Source organism: Bombus huntii, chromosome 4, assembly GCF_024542735.1.
Source record: "Bombus huntii isolate Logan2020A chromosome 4, iyBomHunt1.1, whole genome shotgun sequence".
Taxonomy (NCBI): Eukaryota; Metazoa; Arthropoda; class Insecta; order Hymenoptera; family Apidae; genus Bombus; species Bombus huntii.
Genome location: NC_066241.1, coordinates 14,395,726 through 14,413,400, shown reverse-complemented (window position 1 = coordinate 14,413,400; position 17,675 = coordinate 14,395,726). Strand labels below are relative to the sequence as shown.

General features: G+C 36.7%; 1 protein-coding gene and 1 long non-coding RNA gene across 5 annotated transcripts in view; one reads left to right on the top strand and one right to left on the bottom strand.

The window, feature by feature from the left end:
- The window catches only part of LOC126864412 (beta-3 adrenergic receptor-like), an 87,346-nt gene that overhangs the window by 45,084 nt on the left and 24,587 nt on the right, over positions 1 to 17,675 (bottom strand). The gene's annotated exons all lie outside the window — the stretch shown is intronic.
- The window catches only part of LOC126864434 (uncharacterized), an 86,207-nt gene that overhangs the window by 57,787 nt on the left and 10,745 nt on the right, over positions 1 to 17,675 (top strand). The window lies entirely within an intron of this gene.

Sequence of the window (17,675 nt, the reverse complement as noted above, 5' to 3'; positions counted from 1 at the left end):
GAAGAAACTTGATACGAGCAGAAATTCTAATTCCTGGATCGTCGAGCGTCACAAGCTCCTCTCAGCAAGCGAAAGTTCAAAAGCTGAAAGCTGGAATCTTGCTTAAATTCATTGTTGTCGATGAAGCGGATAAAACTATTATTATATAATCGTGGAGGAAGCTTTTGAAAGTTCTTGTGCTTGAAGGTTTGAAGTCATATCTGCTGTGTATTAACGCGATAAACTTTCTTAACTAAAGTTGTGAGTAAAGTTAAGGAAATTCTGAAAATTGTACGTGAAAAGGTCCCAATCATTTTTATCGCTCAAGTAATACCACGTCAATGGTGAAATACAAGTTTTGACATAACAAGATCGTAAAAGTCAAAGTAATTAAACTTTAGATTTCGAAACAAGTAGGGAATTGATAGGATATAGGCATGTAATTGTACTTTCCGAAATCTTAGTTAGAGCTGTTGACAAGAAATTTTTAATACAAAATTTTTGTATGTTTTTTTATATACTAAAATAAAAATTTATTTTTATATTCGAATATTGTGTAATTATGACTACAGACAAGTTGCATTGAACAATCAAATACACAAGGTTTTTTTTTTTTTATTTATTTACATTTTACAATTTGTCCAGTAGGACATTTGGTAAAATATTATAGCTTAGTGATATAGTATTATAACATGTGGATGGCTACCCCCAGTGGGATACCATCTTCGAATTTGATTGATTTAAATACACAAGGTATTTGAGTTATATAAAAAGAAACAATCCATTATGTAAATTATGTAACTCCAATGAAATTAAAACAGAATACAATGTACAAATACAGTCTACAAACTCTTAGACACGGTCTGTTGGTGCTGCTACTCGATGCTCTAATTTACGACCTCGTTATATCGTGGATCGTATTAATTATACGAGCAACGATAAAGAAGTCTCATTTGAATTTTTTCTCTTATGTCTCTAGTTAATGCTTTATTGCAACTGGTAGAAAATTAAAATCTGTATTTTTGATAAGTTTAGACACAAAATTATTGCCATTTAGTTTTGCTAATTCTACTAGTCCTATGCTGGTTATTAAAAAGTGACGTCAATCATTTTTCAATCATTTTTCGTATTAAAATAAAGATTTCATAGAGGATTAGAAAATAGATTAAAAAATTTTAAAAATTTATCGAACTAAAGAGAATTACTATTGATACTTATAGATATTATTGAGATATTAGATATATTATAGATATTTATACATATATATACATATATATAGAGAGAGATTAGATATATAGATATTAATCTGAAATTAATAGAAAAATTAACAGGAGTGTAGAATTGCAATTGAAAAAATGAAACAAATGTTTGGTCTATTTACCAAATGTCCAGCTGTAAAGTATAAATTAAATAATAATAAAAAAAATGTTTGGTCAGTAGCATATATAATTTTATGTTTCTTTCGTAACAACAAACAAGTAAATCCAACATCTGTTTTCTCAGACAATGATAATATAGTTTTTTTTCTAATTATTTAATTTGTACTTTACAATTTGTCCAGCTGGGCATTCGGTAAATGTAACATGATAATAAAGTGAAGAAAAATAGCTGGGGACGAGCTTATGCATTCTGCGAGAAAGATTATGTTTCAGCGCATCTCTCAAAGTGGAAACAGTTAATCTTCACTGATATTACAATATCCAATTAATAAAAAGAATCGTAAAAATTAAGTCTTTCCCAAGTCCTCTCGACTCATCATGTGTGATAACGATATTTTATCAACTTTCCTATCCTTCTTACTTTTACACCCCATTCGTTACTTCTCTTGCATGAGATCTTCTTCGCGCGACGTACGATGAAACAAAAATGAGAAAACTCAGGAAATAAAGGACACGGTCGAGTTTTGAAATTAATCCTCGCTGTCCCGCGAGATGAATTAGAGAGAGAGGGAGATCGATCGGTCTCAAGTTTCGATACATACACCGTCGGATGGACTATTATATGTCGGAGATGAAAGAACACCGGAGCCTTGGAAATTTTGGGAAAATCCCGTAACATTGTAATCTAGATTCTACCATAGCTGTAATTAAACAATTGTAGTCATCCACCTACTTATAAATTATACTTATCTATAATAAGTATTAACTTATTATAAATAATTAGCCATGTCACTGCGCCACGCCAGAAAAAAATTACTGAAAATTCTCAATGCGAGAATTGATTGGAAATATTAATAAATAAAAAAAAAAAATCTAATCCGATTGTAATGGTTCGAAACATGTGATAGTGAGCTTGGGCTCGCGGCGACAACCAGTCGCTGAACGAGGCCGCGGTCAAGGGATGAACGTTTTGTCTAACAAAGTTATGGAGTGATAGTACAGTTCCCCTTAAAAAGGGAATAGTTGTAACACTCGACAGTAAACATTCCAATGGTCTCTGTCCCGTAGCTCGCCACACGCAGACCCTATTCTTCGAGTAAGATGATTGCCAGATGTCGATGCGTCTCCGCAATACATGTTCAGCTAGCCTGAGGGCCCGTTATAAATCTTACGATTTAGTTATTCTCAATGCGAGAATTGATTGTAAATTTTGATTTCCTCGACGAATCCGAGGATCTCGTGTCCTTAGACACACCCCATATAGTTTTCCCTCTGTGGCATTATTATGTGGAAAGTCATTCTCTCTCGCGATCTCATCGACTAAAGAGTAACGTCTTTACGATCAGTGATTATTTCACGTTTTGCTAACAAAGAGTCAGACTTAGATTTTGTGAGAACGTTCATCTATCATCCCGTTGACCGCGGATTCGTTATCGAACCTGAGACCATTGTCACTAGTGTCGCGAATGCCTAATCGCCGTGATTAATTATCAGAACTGTAACAATCCCATTATTGTAATAAACTACACCTGTGTTGTACCGCATCAATGGCTAATTCCCGTGAAGATTCATTTGACGCCCACAACCTTAATCCCTGTGCTTATCCGACATCAGAAGTGGGATCAGGGCCATTTATAACAATGGAACAACTCTTGAGGGTCGTGGACCGGTTAACTCAGCCGAGAGAGCAGGTACCGAGTGTAAAACCTGAGGAATTATCACTACCATGTTTTAACCCCGAAGTCGCAGGCGCCGATCCAGTCGCGTGGACTTTAAAGGGTTCTGCAGCACATTGGTTTACGCAAACGATGGAAGACGAAGAGATTACCTGGTCAACTGTTAAGGAACGATTCGTTGCGCATTTCGGTGGCCAAGAGACAACGTCCTCGTCGTTAATAAAGGTATCCAGGGAACCACGGGGGAAGAACGAATCCCCAGGGACGTATTGCGGTCGTATCCGTTCCCTCCTGAAGACGAGGTGGCGACATTCTACGAGGGACGAAATACTTAACGCCATCGCTCTCTACCTATCAAGTTTGCGCGATCAACGTTTTAAACGATTGACTCTCACGAGTGACATCAAGAGGGAGGACCAATTTCGGAACGAAATGAGACTCTTCTGTTACGAGGAGGAGCCGACATCTTCGCCAGAAAATCCACCAGCGGACCCCGGAACTAAAAGAAGCAGGCCATCAGACCTCCGGTCCAAGTGCACTGTGCGATCTTCGGGTATAAAGCGAGGGAGTGTCGCAAGAGGATGCGGAGCGAAAAGCAGGGGAATACACGACGCCAGAAAGGAAGCCGATCAGCTACACCGTCCAAGGTAATTTGCTTCAAATACCGTGCGAAGGGCCATATTACACCTGTGTTGTACCGCATCAATGGCTAATTCCCATGAAGATTCATTTGACGCCCACAACATTAATCTCTATCCTCATCCGACATATATATTGCACGTCAGCTACCATACATTGGCGTTGTTAATAGATTTTAATTAATGTCGTTTCTCGGCCAGGTGCACACTGGTCGAATCGCTTATTACAATATGTTCTCTCACCATCGCCACTACGGCTGACTGCGTAAATAATAGAACGAGTCTTTGATAGGAAAAAGCCTAAGCCACGATACCTCATACCACCACGAATTATTCACCTTATTCGATATATTTGGTCTCCGTAAATATTCAACGAATGATATATTGCGAGAATATCATCAAAATATTCCAACGTAAAATTAGCAAACCTCTTTAGGTCGATATTTCTGGATGGAGAAATAAAGATGCTTCCTTACTTTCTAATGAAACGAGCAAAAATACATTGATCTTACTAAATAATCAAATAGCAATATTTAAAGCTTCTTGATAAAAGAAAAGAGGATGACCGTTAACTCATAAATACATGCCCTGTGTATGTGATGATAAAAAGATGAGACCATCATACTGGTTAGGAATTAAATAGGAAATAAATATTGATATGTATTTTCATGCAGATATAATAAAAGCCATATTTTGATAATTCTTTATATGAAAGTTACACTCGAAATTAATCACTTGCCATAATATTAAGAAATAAACAGAGTACATAACAGTTGAGGTTTTTGTGTTTTGGATTGTGTAAAGAACCTATATGCATTCCTCAACACGTACATATTTTTTTTCTTTTATTATTTAATTTGTACTTTACAATTTATCCAGCTAGACATTTGGTAAATTATACGTACATATGTAGATACTTTTAGATTATGTATGACGTATGCTATCGACTTGAATGTGGTAAGAACTAAGATCAACCACGCGTTATATCAAAAGTGTTTGATGAAAAATATTTCATAATAATTCATATTAAATATATGTATATTATATTATTATATTATATATATATATACCTAACTCCCAATTAAAATGTGACAATTTTTCGTAATGATTTTCCTAATACTTTCGAATGGCAGTGTATATATATTCTCCATAAACCAAATGGTGTGTTAATGGAATTCGTCTTACAGCTTTTACGCGGCTTCATTGGAAAATCTGGGGACTGGAAACATTGTATCGACGTGGAAGGCCTGATCGAACTTTTCGATATTCGTCGAACTGTGTGACGAAACGCGATCAGACTACTTTTGAAAACTATCAAACGATTACGAACAAGGGGGAAAACAACGAGCACGCCTAAGGAGAGACCTAAACAATCGTAAAACTATTATCGTTATGGCAGTTCGGTAACAACCACCAATGGGGTAGCTCTCTACGGGCTATATTTTCACTTTTAATGGAGCGAAAGACTTTCCGACTAGAAACGTGCGCGAATTGCCGCATTGAGAGTTTTACATTTTACGCGAATCGGTGCCCACGCTCGATTCCGCTCGTTTCCGTTCGATGAGGGAGGCTCTCGAGCAATGACGCGTAACGAGCTATCATAAACGTTTAGAATCTTCTCGAAACAAATCGACCTACCAGCTTCTTCGTTCCGCTTTCCCCCGCTTGCTCGTATGACTGCACTTACGAAAATTGATTTTCTTCTATGTGTGCAAAGAGTAGAAGAAATATTTGCATTTATAGCCTTTTACGGAACGATTCATGATTTTTTTTCTATGACAAAATATTTTTATCGGAAAACGTTTCAAACACTTTTGACATAACGCGTAGTTGCTATGTCAAATATAAAACGGATATTGATAAGTGTCCGAAATTTTTGTTCGATTTTGCGAAAGCACAGAAAAGTAAAAAGTAGTTCAATCTGCCTAAAGGGTCTTTTCTGAACACTCTTTTTTGATAATTAAAAATTGCATTTAATTTAAAGATAAAAATTTGTTCATCGATGAATTAGATGGTACGATAATTGTAAAATAGTACAATTAAAAATTATCTCAATTTGGATCGTTTACTTTCAAACTCTCCTTCTCTATTTCTCTTCTACTTTTCTGCATTTTATAGATCATAAATTAAAGGGGAATGTTTTTCATAGGTACTTGAATATTTCAAGCAAATGAAATAATAACTTTAACGATAGGAGATAGAAGACTATATTTACTAGCGAACGGTAAAGACAAATGGGACAAATAGCAAAGAATTGAAGCATATGGCGTGATCGTAAAAGTGGGTTATTTGTGGCGTGATTTGCAGTCGTGGAGAAGTAGCCTCGGCTAGCCAAGATCTCCTACCCTCGCTATAATTGTCCAAGTGTCAAAATCATTTTTACTTCTGTTCCGCTTGGCACGTTTTCCGTTTCAAAACCTTTCCGATGTATATCTCTAGGTTACAACCTTACTCGCATCAAAATTGTAAAATCAATCAATGATACTCGAAGTATATTAAGCTATAAATTAACTAAAAACAACAGGAACAACGTACGAACAAACATAATAAATTTTCAAAAATTCCACCACATTACTTCGTCTTATGATCTCACAAAGACACGAAAGTTATTGCTGTCATAATTCATAGTAAGGAAACACGATCAAGATTTTTATTTCTCACTAGCGGATACCACTATTCGCTCGTCTATTCTTATGATTCCCTCAACCCCTCCGAATGCTCGTTATTGCTCGTTTGCAACGATGCACTTGGACATCATTAGTGAATTAGAAAAAGCGTAAAGGCCAGTCGAGTTTCTTTTTCTCTGTCCAAGTGTCTTTCCATCGTTATATTGCAATATATTTACCAAATGTCCAGCTGGACAAATTGTAAAGTACAAATTAAATAATTTAAAAGAAAAGAAAAAAATATTGCAATATTATATTATAGTGTCTAATTTTCTAAGATACGTGCTAACTCATTTACATATAAACGTCATCAAAATTCATCAATCAGAGTGGATCAAATATTTTTTCAAACTCTACTTCCTCTAAAAGTTTCACCAAAATTGGTGATGAACGCTTGCGCGTATTTTTCCATTCCATTCCTATATAAAAATTAAACAAACCGGTTCTTAAAAGTTACTTGCATCACAAATCAATTACTTTGTTATGTTTTCTTCCCAATTGACAGTAAAAAAAGAATAGCAGAATCTCCAACAAAAATGTTATCGGTCATCTTCCACGAGCAGGTTTTTCGAATTTTAGAATCTATTTTTACAAGAAATCGATTGCTTGTGTTTCTTTCAACCGAACTGGACACGTATTTCTTTTCCTTTTTTTTTTGTCCAGGACAAAGGGACAAACGTTTTTAACAGAAACGAATGCCAACTACAGACGCGCTCTGCGGTTTCCAATAGAAATGTCTTTCGATACGGTTAAAGCTGTGGCGTTTCGATGATGCAACCTTGAGGCACGCGCGCCATTGAACGCGAAACGATTGCAATTTGACACGTTCGTCCTTGGAGGGATGCAAATCAGAATTTCGTCCATCGTCCCTGTCCCTTGTCCGCTCGATAAATCCCGAAGATTATTTTTCTCCGCCTCCCCTAAGTGAATTTTTCAAGGTCCGCCTTCGTTCGAGCCAGACACCTCAAGGCCACACGAATCACACAACCTGCTCGCATAGCCGGTGACTCGGTAATTCGCACGAACGCGTTCTTTGATCTAGATTAGACAGCGATACAGATGGTGGTAAAATTAGGGATATTAGATGGCGATTAAGGGGTGAGATGCAAAGATACTTTTAAGTGCGAGGAAATAGTTCGATGTTAATCCCGAAGATATCAGATTTTCTCAACTTCTATCTTGAATTTTTCACGTCTTTTTTTTTTAATTATCTTATATTACATACTGTATTGTATATTGTATTAGTTGCAATGGATTATAAGTTAGAAATAAGGTTTATATATATCCATAAACATATGCAGAGTATGGATGGAGAAAGATAATAAAATAAATATATCATATCGTGTTAATTATTTTTTCAATAAGTTTGTGTATAGGACTTCTAAAAAAAATTAGTCGGAAGTTTTGTAAGTGTTTGCTTTTTTTTTGTCAAAATTGTTAGATAGACAAACCCGAAGATGGTATCCCGCTGTGGGTAGCCATCCACATGTTAATTAGCAATAAAGATAGAAAAATTTACCGAATGTCCAGCTGGACAAATTGTAAAGTACAAATTAAATAAAAAAAAATTGTTAGATCTCAAACAGTGTGGTGAAAGTGTTTTCAAGAGTTGACTACAAGAGTTATCTCTTAGCGAAATCTCGGTCTCCTGCAAAAGTATCCAGTTACTCCTCAATTAAATTCTACACCGTTGCTAGTCGACGTTGTTACGAAGTAGATTGAAGAGGATTTTTGTCACTAACGAGAAAGCTTAGCTTGATTACGAGCTTTAGCACTTCCTAGCTCATTAACAACATTATTCCAATAAAACGTACAGAGAAGATCTATTTTCTGTTATCGATACAAATAACATAACAAAGATATTTTTCTTTTTTCCATATTAGTACAATTTTCAATATCTGTTACAATTTATTAGTTTCTAGGAGCAACGTAATATCTTCAATATTCTTTACATGTTTTACGTACACGTTTTAATAGTAGCATAATTCAATAGATAAATCGAAGAGCTGAGTTTCAATAGAAATGCATTCTTTTAAATCTTGCCAATTACGTCATTTATTGCTCGCTGGCTATAGACTTACAAATTTCCAGGGAAAAGTAAATGGCAAAAAACACTACAAAAGTAGATTTATTGGCAATTTACTTTACAATAGCTTTGAAAGCAAAAATAATAAATTAATCTAGCGCTTCTAACTTTTTCATCTTTTTTAACTTCTTAATTATGTAAGCGAGAGGAAAATATATAAATATATAAAAATATACGATAATGTTTCTCTTTAAAGCGCTGTTTTCCCTGTTAATTACACTTTCACTTCGATTCACTCGTCAGGCCGACAGATATACTTAGATAGAAAGATCTTCGCATGGAAGTTAGGAAAGTTATCTCGGTTAATTTTCTCCGGTTAAAGTTCCGCTGCCTCAGGAGGCGATCAAACTTCGCCTTGGGGATACCATCGACATCCTTTCATCTCACCAAATCCTTTGGATTAAACTTATTTCTTACGCTAAATATTTGCGGAATATGCTGCATGAAATTTCTACATTAGAATTATTAACCTACATTACGAATGAATATAACCATCAAAATTAATAACTTCCGGCGATCCATTGTATTTTACGATAAGATGTCCAAAATAAACTTTTTTTTATACACGTTAACATGTTTGCTACGGATTCGATTTTTATTTTCTACAGTGCTGTCTGCTAATGAAAAAATGTTATACGACACCTCTCTTTATATTGTGAATCAAATATATATATATATAATTTTGATTTATATATATATATATAGATCAAAATTATAGTGATTTTTATTTAGATGGATGTACTTATTTACAGTGATTTAAACAGAAAACTATGACTATTTAATTAGAACTTGATGTAGTAATGTGATACAACTAAAGACAACTAAATTTTTTTTTTTATTTAATTTGTACTTTACAACTTGTCCAGCTGAACATTTGATAAATTTTTCTAACTTAATTGCTAAATAACATGTTTCTACCAAATGTCCAAATCGGACAAATTGTGAATGTAAACAACTAAATAAAAAAAAATAACATGTAGATGGCAAAATAGCAAAATACAGCGACAGATATAGCAAAAGAGTCAACAAACACCGAAACCCCCTAATCACTGGACTACTTGACACGACGGACCAGATTCGCAGGCTGAAGAGACACTACCCGCAAGACCTAAACGCTAGATTCATTTAGTTATCCAAATTAAACATATGCACTTACTTATAATACTTATAAATTATACCTATCTATAATAAGTATTAACTTATTGTAAATAAACAGCCATGTCACTGCGCCACGCCAGAAAAATTACTGAAAATTCTCAACGCGAGAATTGATTGTAATTTCAACAAATAAATAAAAAAAAAAAAAAAAAAATGTAGATGGCTACCCCCAGCGGGATGCCATCTTCGAGTTTGACTATTTTATTTCTTTAGTGAGCTCAATGGGGTGTTTTCTTTTTAGTCTTCTTTCTATGAGAGTTTTGCTCGCTTCTGCAACCAGCTGATTTGGATATTTACTTTTTTTTATTTGGAAGAATTTTACAATCAATTCTTATTTGGAATTATACGTAAATTATTTTGGCGTGGTACTATGTCGTGTAGGTTTGGATATGTTGCCGTTCTTTCCTTGTATTTTTTGCATTTTCTTCCTTGACCGCTGGTATCACTAAATTTGTTCAACTACTGAACTTACAACAACTCACAACTCATGAGTAACGATTAACCCGCAACTACTCGCAGCTTACTCGTAGCTGCAACTAGTCGCAACTCATTCGTAATTCCTACTACGACTATTGACAACTGACCAATCTCTTCACCAAGACGTCCTTTTTTTTACCAGTTTTCAGTACTCCTACAACGCACATGTCCCAATGTCCTATGTCCTAATGCTCTAAATGTCCTAAAGGGCCACGGACATATATATAGCCCATCGGAATTTCTCATCATTTCCGGTCCGTCAGTGCTTTCATTATTTTCTACCTATAATTCATCGGGATTTTCCTAAGGATTTTTCCACGATGCTACATATATATATGTCGGGTTTACATTAGAATTAGGGTTAGGGGCGTGAAACGAATCTTTGTTTGCGTTACACGTTGTCGTTATGCAATAGAGAAGACATTGACTAGTGCAAATACGATTATTATAGAACCGGACAAGTAACCGTGGTAGTTAGGTACTCGAGAAACTAGGTTCAATATGAGTATGAGAAAGTAGGTTCAATATAAAGTATGATCCTAGGTTCAATAACGAATCCGCGGTCGACGGGATGATAGATGAACGTACTCACAAAATCTAAGTCGGACGCGTAATATTCACTGGTCGTAAGGGGTTACTCTTTTCATCGATGAGATCGCGAGCGGGAATGACTTTCCCGTCCCGATGATGCCACAGAGGAAAACTATATTGGGGTGTGTCTAAGGACACGAGATCATCGGATTCGTCGAGAAAAGCCTTCGTTCAGAAAGTAAGGGAAATTGGCGTTGCTGCTAATTGGTCGATCTCCATACCGGTGGTTAGAAAAAGATGCTAGCCGCCTCGGAGGGAAAGTTGCTAGTGGGAGACGCCGCTCGTTGAAAAATAGGTTTCCCCTATTTTCCCGTAGTTGGGACAAAGACTGTTTGTCTGTTTGAAGGACTTTAGTTGACTAAATCTTAAGATTTATAACGGGCCCTCGAGCTAGCTGAACCCGTACTGCGGAGACGCATCGACATCTGGCAATCATCTTACTCGAAGAATAGGGTCTGCGTGTGGCGAGCTACGGGACAGAGACCGTTGGAATGTTTACTGTCGAGTGTTACAACTATTTCCTTTTTAAGGAGAGCTATAGAATTATTCCATGCCTTTGTTAGACAAAGCGTTCATCCTGTGACCGCGGCTATGTTCGGCGACTGACTGTCGCCTCGAGCCCAAGCTCATTATTACAACTCTCGAACAATTACAATCGGATTGAATAACTACAATTGTTCAATTACAGCTATAGTAGACTCTAGGTTACAATGTTGCGGGATTATCCAAAATTCCAAAGGCTCCGGTGTTCTTTCATCTCCGACATATATATCGCTCGAATCCTGTTACTAAAAAAATAAAAAACGGCTGCATAAATTTCAACCCCCCTTTAATATGTAGCGGTATTCGACGACGGAGCTCCGACGGCTTCGCAACACAAAGCGCTATACCATCAAAGCGTAAGGCCGACATGCCTAATCTACCATCAATATCCCTACGATTCTTCCGCCGAATATTCGGAAGAATGCATACGCGGCAACGGTCGCGGACATGTAACAAACGCATGTGTAGTGGGGATATCGAGGGGCAACAAAAAAAAAAAGAATCCGTTCGGTTTTGAACAAAAGATTCATTCCGTTTCGAACAGCGAAGTGCGAAGGGTGTAGCGTAACAACGAAGTGCGAAGGGTCTAGCGTAACAGCGAAGCAAACACATTGGAGAAGCGTGATTGTTGATTGTTGATCATTGATCGTTGATCGTTGATTGTTGATTGCTGATCGTTGATTGTTGATTGTTGACTGTTAATTGTTAAATAAACTTTTTTGTTGAACCTTCATCTTTGTTCACTTACACCTTAAACCACCTCAGATACTTAAGATGTTCCGCAAATGAATCATTTTTTAACAATTTTATCCTTAACATTCTTTTATCGAAGATAATAAGAAAATTTGATAAAAAAAATTAAAATACATATAAAAAGAGAAATAACATAATGTTGAAATATACATACATCGATGCATTTATGAAAGAAATATCTTAAAAACGTAGTCGCCCTTGAACCATTCCACCGACGACATCATTTTCTAATTAAAATCAGGAAAGACGCGTGATTTGCTCCATTTGCGTGTACCATTTCGTATAAAGTTGATACATCAGGATGAAATTCAATGCGAATAGTAACGAAGCACTCATCCCAAAGACAAGCACGAAAGCAATTTCTGAACGTTGAAAACGATTGGGGGAAAGACGCTGAGAGCCAAGATCATTAGAATAGTTGGAATGTTAACGAATACGTTCGCACTTTCCAACTGCGAAACAGTTTCCCAATGTCGTTCCGAGAACGGCGTGGTGTACTGTAGAGCATTTCCGTGGATATTGCACAATCCAAACTCGGTGTACATTTCACAGCGAGCGAATCAGACAGAATATCGGAATATTTGTGACGGAGAAGAAAGGGTTGATAAATTTACTTCTGGGCACAGCTCTATTCATCGGAAAGCATACGAGAAAGAAGCACACCTACACTTCCAATATGAATAATTCCAGGCAATATTTAACATAATACTTAGCTCTTCGCGCTCATGTCATATAACAAGTTTACGCATTAGATTCAGCTCGAATCAAACATACGATAATCACTTATTATTCACGTTATAGTACCACGCCAGAAAATTTACTTATTATTCTCAATGAGAATTGATTGTAAACTACTTCCAAATAAAAAAAAAAAGACAAGTTTACGCGGGATGAAGCTTTTGAAAGCTTATTTCACAACTCAACCAAGCTCAGATTTTGTTTATGCTGGCAATTTGACAATTTTTCAACAATTTTTTTATAAAAATTCGCCTAATTTCAGTAACTAATATACATTTCCCCTTGTAAATATATTAGGATAAGCAAAATTTTATCCTTGAATTTCCTGCAAATTTTTATTGTCATTGAAAAACGATGTCAAGCATTTGATATAAACGTTTATGTAATATAATACAGACATTGATAAGTTTGCTGGAATTTTTCCAAATTTTTTGATGGTCTAGGAACGTGAAAAAATTAAACTTGGATATAAACGATTCAGTTTGCCTGCGTAATATGAAGAAATGTTTAGCTACGGTGTTACATAATTCCACGTTACTAAGACCACATTGATGTTAAAATACTACACGCAAAATTGCATCCAGTAGGGATCGCAATTAACCTTTTCAATTTTATGAACGCTTATATGCATCAAGCCAGATTTATTCTCTTGGCCTATAAACACATATATGAGCCGGAAAAAATTGCTGTAGCTGTAGCCTATATGAAGTCTTATATACGCTCAACGAAGTTTATGATGATTTTCTTCCAGCCAAAATGTTCCGCAGCTTTGAAAGCTCAGTATAAATTCTTATAAAGACGCTAAAAACATGTTCGCGATAATACGTGACACAAAAAACGCTTTTACTTTAACGAACGTAAAACTATTGTTTTTTTTTATATATATATATTACGATAGTTTTCGACTCGTATAATCGAAAAATGCAAATTTTAACTTTAAGACTCTCGCTTTAAACTAAGACTTTAAGACAATTGAACATTATTAGCGTTTTACACGTTATTTTGACCCCATACTAATCGGCAATAGTATGTCCCCAAAAATTTATTTTTTTTTTTTATTTATTTGTTGAAATTACAATCAATTCTCGCGTTGAGAATTTTCAGTAATTTTTCTGGCGTGGCGCAGTGACATGGCTGTTTATTTACAATAAGTTAATACTTATTATAGATAGGTATAATTTATAAGTAAGTATTTATATTATAGTAAGTGCATATGCTTAATTTGGATAATTAAATGAATCTAACGTTTAGGTCTAGCGGGTAGTGCCTCTTCAGCCTGCGAATCTGGTCCGTCGTATCGAGTAGTCCAGTGATTAGGGGGTTTCGGTGTTTGTTGATTCTTTTGCTGTATCTGTCGCTATATTTTGCTATTTCCTCTTTGACGGTGGTCCCCAAAAATAAAATTGAATTCGAAAAGCCAACCATATTAAAAGAACTACGAGGTGTCTCGTTCTTTTTCCCCTTCGTTTCTCTAATTCGACAAATCATATTTATTCACTCGCCTTATCTTTCCACGTTGCCAAATTTCTTCGTTAAAAAAAATTTACCAAATGTCCAACTGGACAAATTGTAAAATACAAATTAAATAATAATGAAACAAATTTCTTCAATTTCCAAATTTCATCATGCGAAAAATATGTACGACGCTGTACGAAAAATCTGACAGTCAAATGACAATTCCACGAGCAATCCGACGGAATGGAGAAACGTTCGTATCTTTTGGAAAATAAATTATGGCGATGAAATCGTTCGCCATAAGCGTACTGAATGAAAAGGATGTCGCTCGACAGTGTCGCGAGAAAAACGAGCTCAAGGTTAAAACTGCTCGACCGTATACACGGTGTTACGAGCCTTTGCGGCAGCTCGTATCGATCGTAGTGCCGATCGACATGCGATAGCGAGGAAAATCGAACGGAGGTCCTGTCACGGTGAAAGTAACCTCAGCTCACGACGACAAATCACGTTACTCGCGACCTCCTTCCCAGTTTTCCGCATATCGTGCTTCCACCCCTTTTTACAGACTTTTCTCCTTCGTCCATTATCGAGACAAACCGTCTGGTCGATCTTGATATGACGGATCAGCCCTACGCCAGACATCCGATCATGTTGTAAGCAGTTTTCCCCCTTTTCTGCTTGTCTGTGGGTACGCGTTTTAAGGATTATTCTTTCATCTTCCACAATTTTTTCAGAAAATTTTAAAAGGGATTCTCGGGTTAGGATGTCTTGGACCATTCAGGGAATCACGAGGAGAGTTATCAGTTATTTCGTTGATGAATATTTCAGAGGAACATCAGGTTCGCTTTACATGCTGATGCTTACTGAAAGTATTACTTTATCGAAAGCACTTATGAAATAGTTGGCAAAGACAAAGGCAAATTATGCAAATGTTTCTATAAGTGTCCAAATACTTTCACGGGTCGCTGTATGTGGTGGGAGATGAAGTATTGTACAGTTTTACAGTACAGAAGTAATGTATTTGTACACTTTTAGAACATAGAATTAAGGAAATCAATATTTCCTATATCTTCTATATATTTAAATATATTTAACTCTGTACCGTACTTTAGTGATTTTTTTTTTTTTGTTTTTGAAGTAGTTTACAATGAATTCTCATTGGCATGGTACTATAACGTGAATAATAAGTGTTTATCGTATGTTTGATTCTAGCTGAATCTAATGTTTAAATCTAAAGGGTAATGTCTTTTTAGCCTGCGGATCTGATTTGTCGTGTCAAGTAATTGAGTAATTAGTGGATAGTAACGTAAAATATTACGGTTTAGCCGAGACAAAAATTGCTAAGAACTTAGTACTATCCGTGCCCAATTAATTGCAGGCGGTTATTTGTTAAAAAGGAAAACCCATAAAATATTAACTGTAACATAGAACATTACTTAATGATACTAAATAACGTACGAATATTTTTATCGCAACAATATCTTGCTATTGAATCGCCTGTCATATATGTCGGAGTCAGGTTGGCATTTTGGGGCGTTCTATGAACCTTTACTTACTTTACCGTCGCGGATGTGGCTAGTATTTATCAGTACGAATATGGGCACTACAAGAGGCTATGAGCAGCGGCAATAGGATGGTCGAGATGATGGTGTCAACGAATTCAGGTTCGATAACGAATCCACGGGAGAACAAGTATCAACGTAATACTCGATTCGGGTAACTTTCTCGATAACTCAATCAGCAATTCGTCCAACGACTAACTAACTAACTGACTCGTAATCCAAATGAAACTGACCTTATATATTCCTGTCCCCACTTCTCGGGTCAATCTTTGTTTTTAAGGAGAGCCATATAATCATTCCATACCTCTGTCAGGTACACGTCTCTCCCGTGACCGTGGCTACGTCCAGTGACCCTCTATGTCACTTCGAGCCCGAACCCATCGTCATGGGACCAGATTGGAACATTAAAACTATTTCTTATTTTTATTACTTAAGTGTAACTATACTAAAAGTCTGGACTAGGGTGTTGGGGTTTTTCCTAACATTCCAGACGGGAAATCCCGATGTTCTTTCATCTCCGACATATATATATGTCGAGTCACGATCCGAGTCCGAGCTCGAGTCGCTATCACGGTGAGGGCTTGGGATAGGTAATGATTCTTCACTGAAGCTATCCATCTTCTTACAGCACGGAAGTGACTTTTATTGACACAAATAAAGAGGTTATAAAGTTGACGCAAACCCACGGTGGTCACACATTCGCGACACTAGTGACAATGATCTTAGGTTCACTAACGAATGCACGGCCAACGGGATAGTAGGTGTACGTACTCTAAGTCGGATTCTTTTCGTCGATGAGATCGCAAGCGAGAGAGTGAGTTTCCGTCCCGATGATGCCACAGAGGAAAACTATGATGGGGTGTGTCTAAGGACACGAGACCATCGGATTCGTCGAGGATAGCCTTCGTTCTGAAAGTAAGGGAAATTGGCGTTGCTGCTAATTGGTCAATCGGTGGTTAGAAACAGATGCTAGTCGCCCTCAAGGGAAAGTTGCTAGTGGGAGACGTCGTTCGTTGAAAAATAGGTGTCCTCTATTGTCTCGTAGTTGGGACAAGGACTGTTTGTCTGTTTGAAGGACTTTAGTGAGCTAAATCTTAAGATTTATGACGGGCCCTCGGGTTAGCTGCACCACATGTACTGCGGAGACGCATCGACATCTGGCAATCATATTACTCGCAGAATAGAGTCTGCATGTGGCGAGCTACGGGACGCAGACCGTTGGATTGTTTACTGTCGAGTGTTGCAGTTATTTCCTTTTTTTTTTTTTTTTTTGGAGAGCTATAAAATTACTCCATGCCTTTGTTAGACGAAGCGTTTGTAACGTCGCTTCATATTAGAGGCAGGATGTATGCAGGTCTTCAGTCCGTACCCTCAATTACCCCAAGGACCCACCATAAACCTAAACTTTTTAAGTTTATTATTTCTGCTATCTCTTTATGGATGGTCCTTGAAACAGCCCTTAGGTTGTTATACGTCCTTACTAATTACGGGAAAGCAGGTAGTTACTTAATGGGAAAAACCCAATACTCGACTAACGAAAAGGCTGGTTTTTCCCATAAACAATATTACCTACTAGCCGAGCTGGACGAAGGCTTCCTCCTCCTATCTTCATGACTTATAACCAATTGGCATCGTGGATCGTTACCCTCACTCTTCCTAACGGAAGGTGCGAACAGCCAACCCGTGTTGTTAATTAAAAAGGGCGCACCCATACCGAGGTTTTCTCCGTAATGAGACGAAAACACTGGAGAGAAATAGATAAAACTACCGAACAGTGAACATCTCTCCAATCTATGTAAAGCTGTGCTGTGAAATAAAGACGATAGTCGTGTTACGACTCAGCTACTTTTTATTTTCATCAACTAACCCCAAAAATTACGTGACACGTTCATCCCCATTCTCAACGCGAGAATTGATTGTAATTTTAATAAATAAATGAAAAAAGAAGGTTCATCCCTTGACCGTGGCTACGTT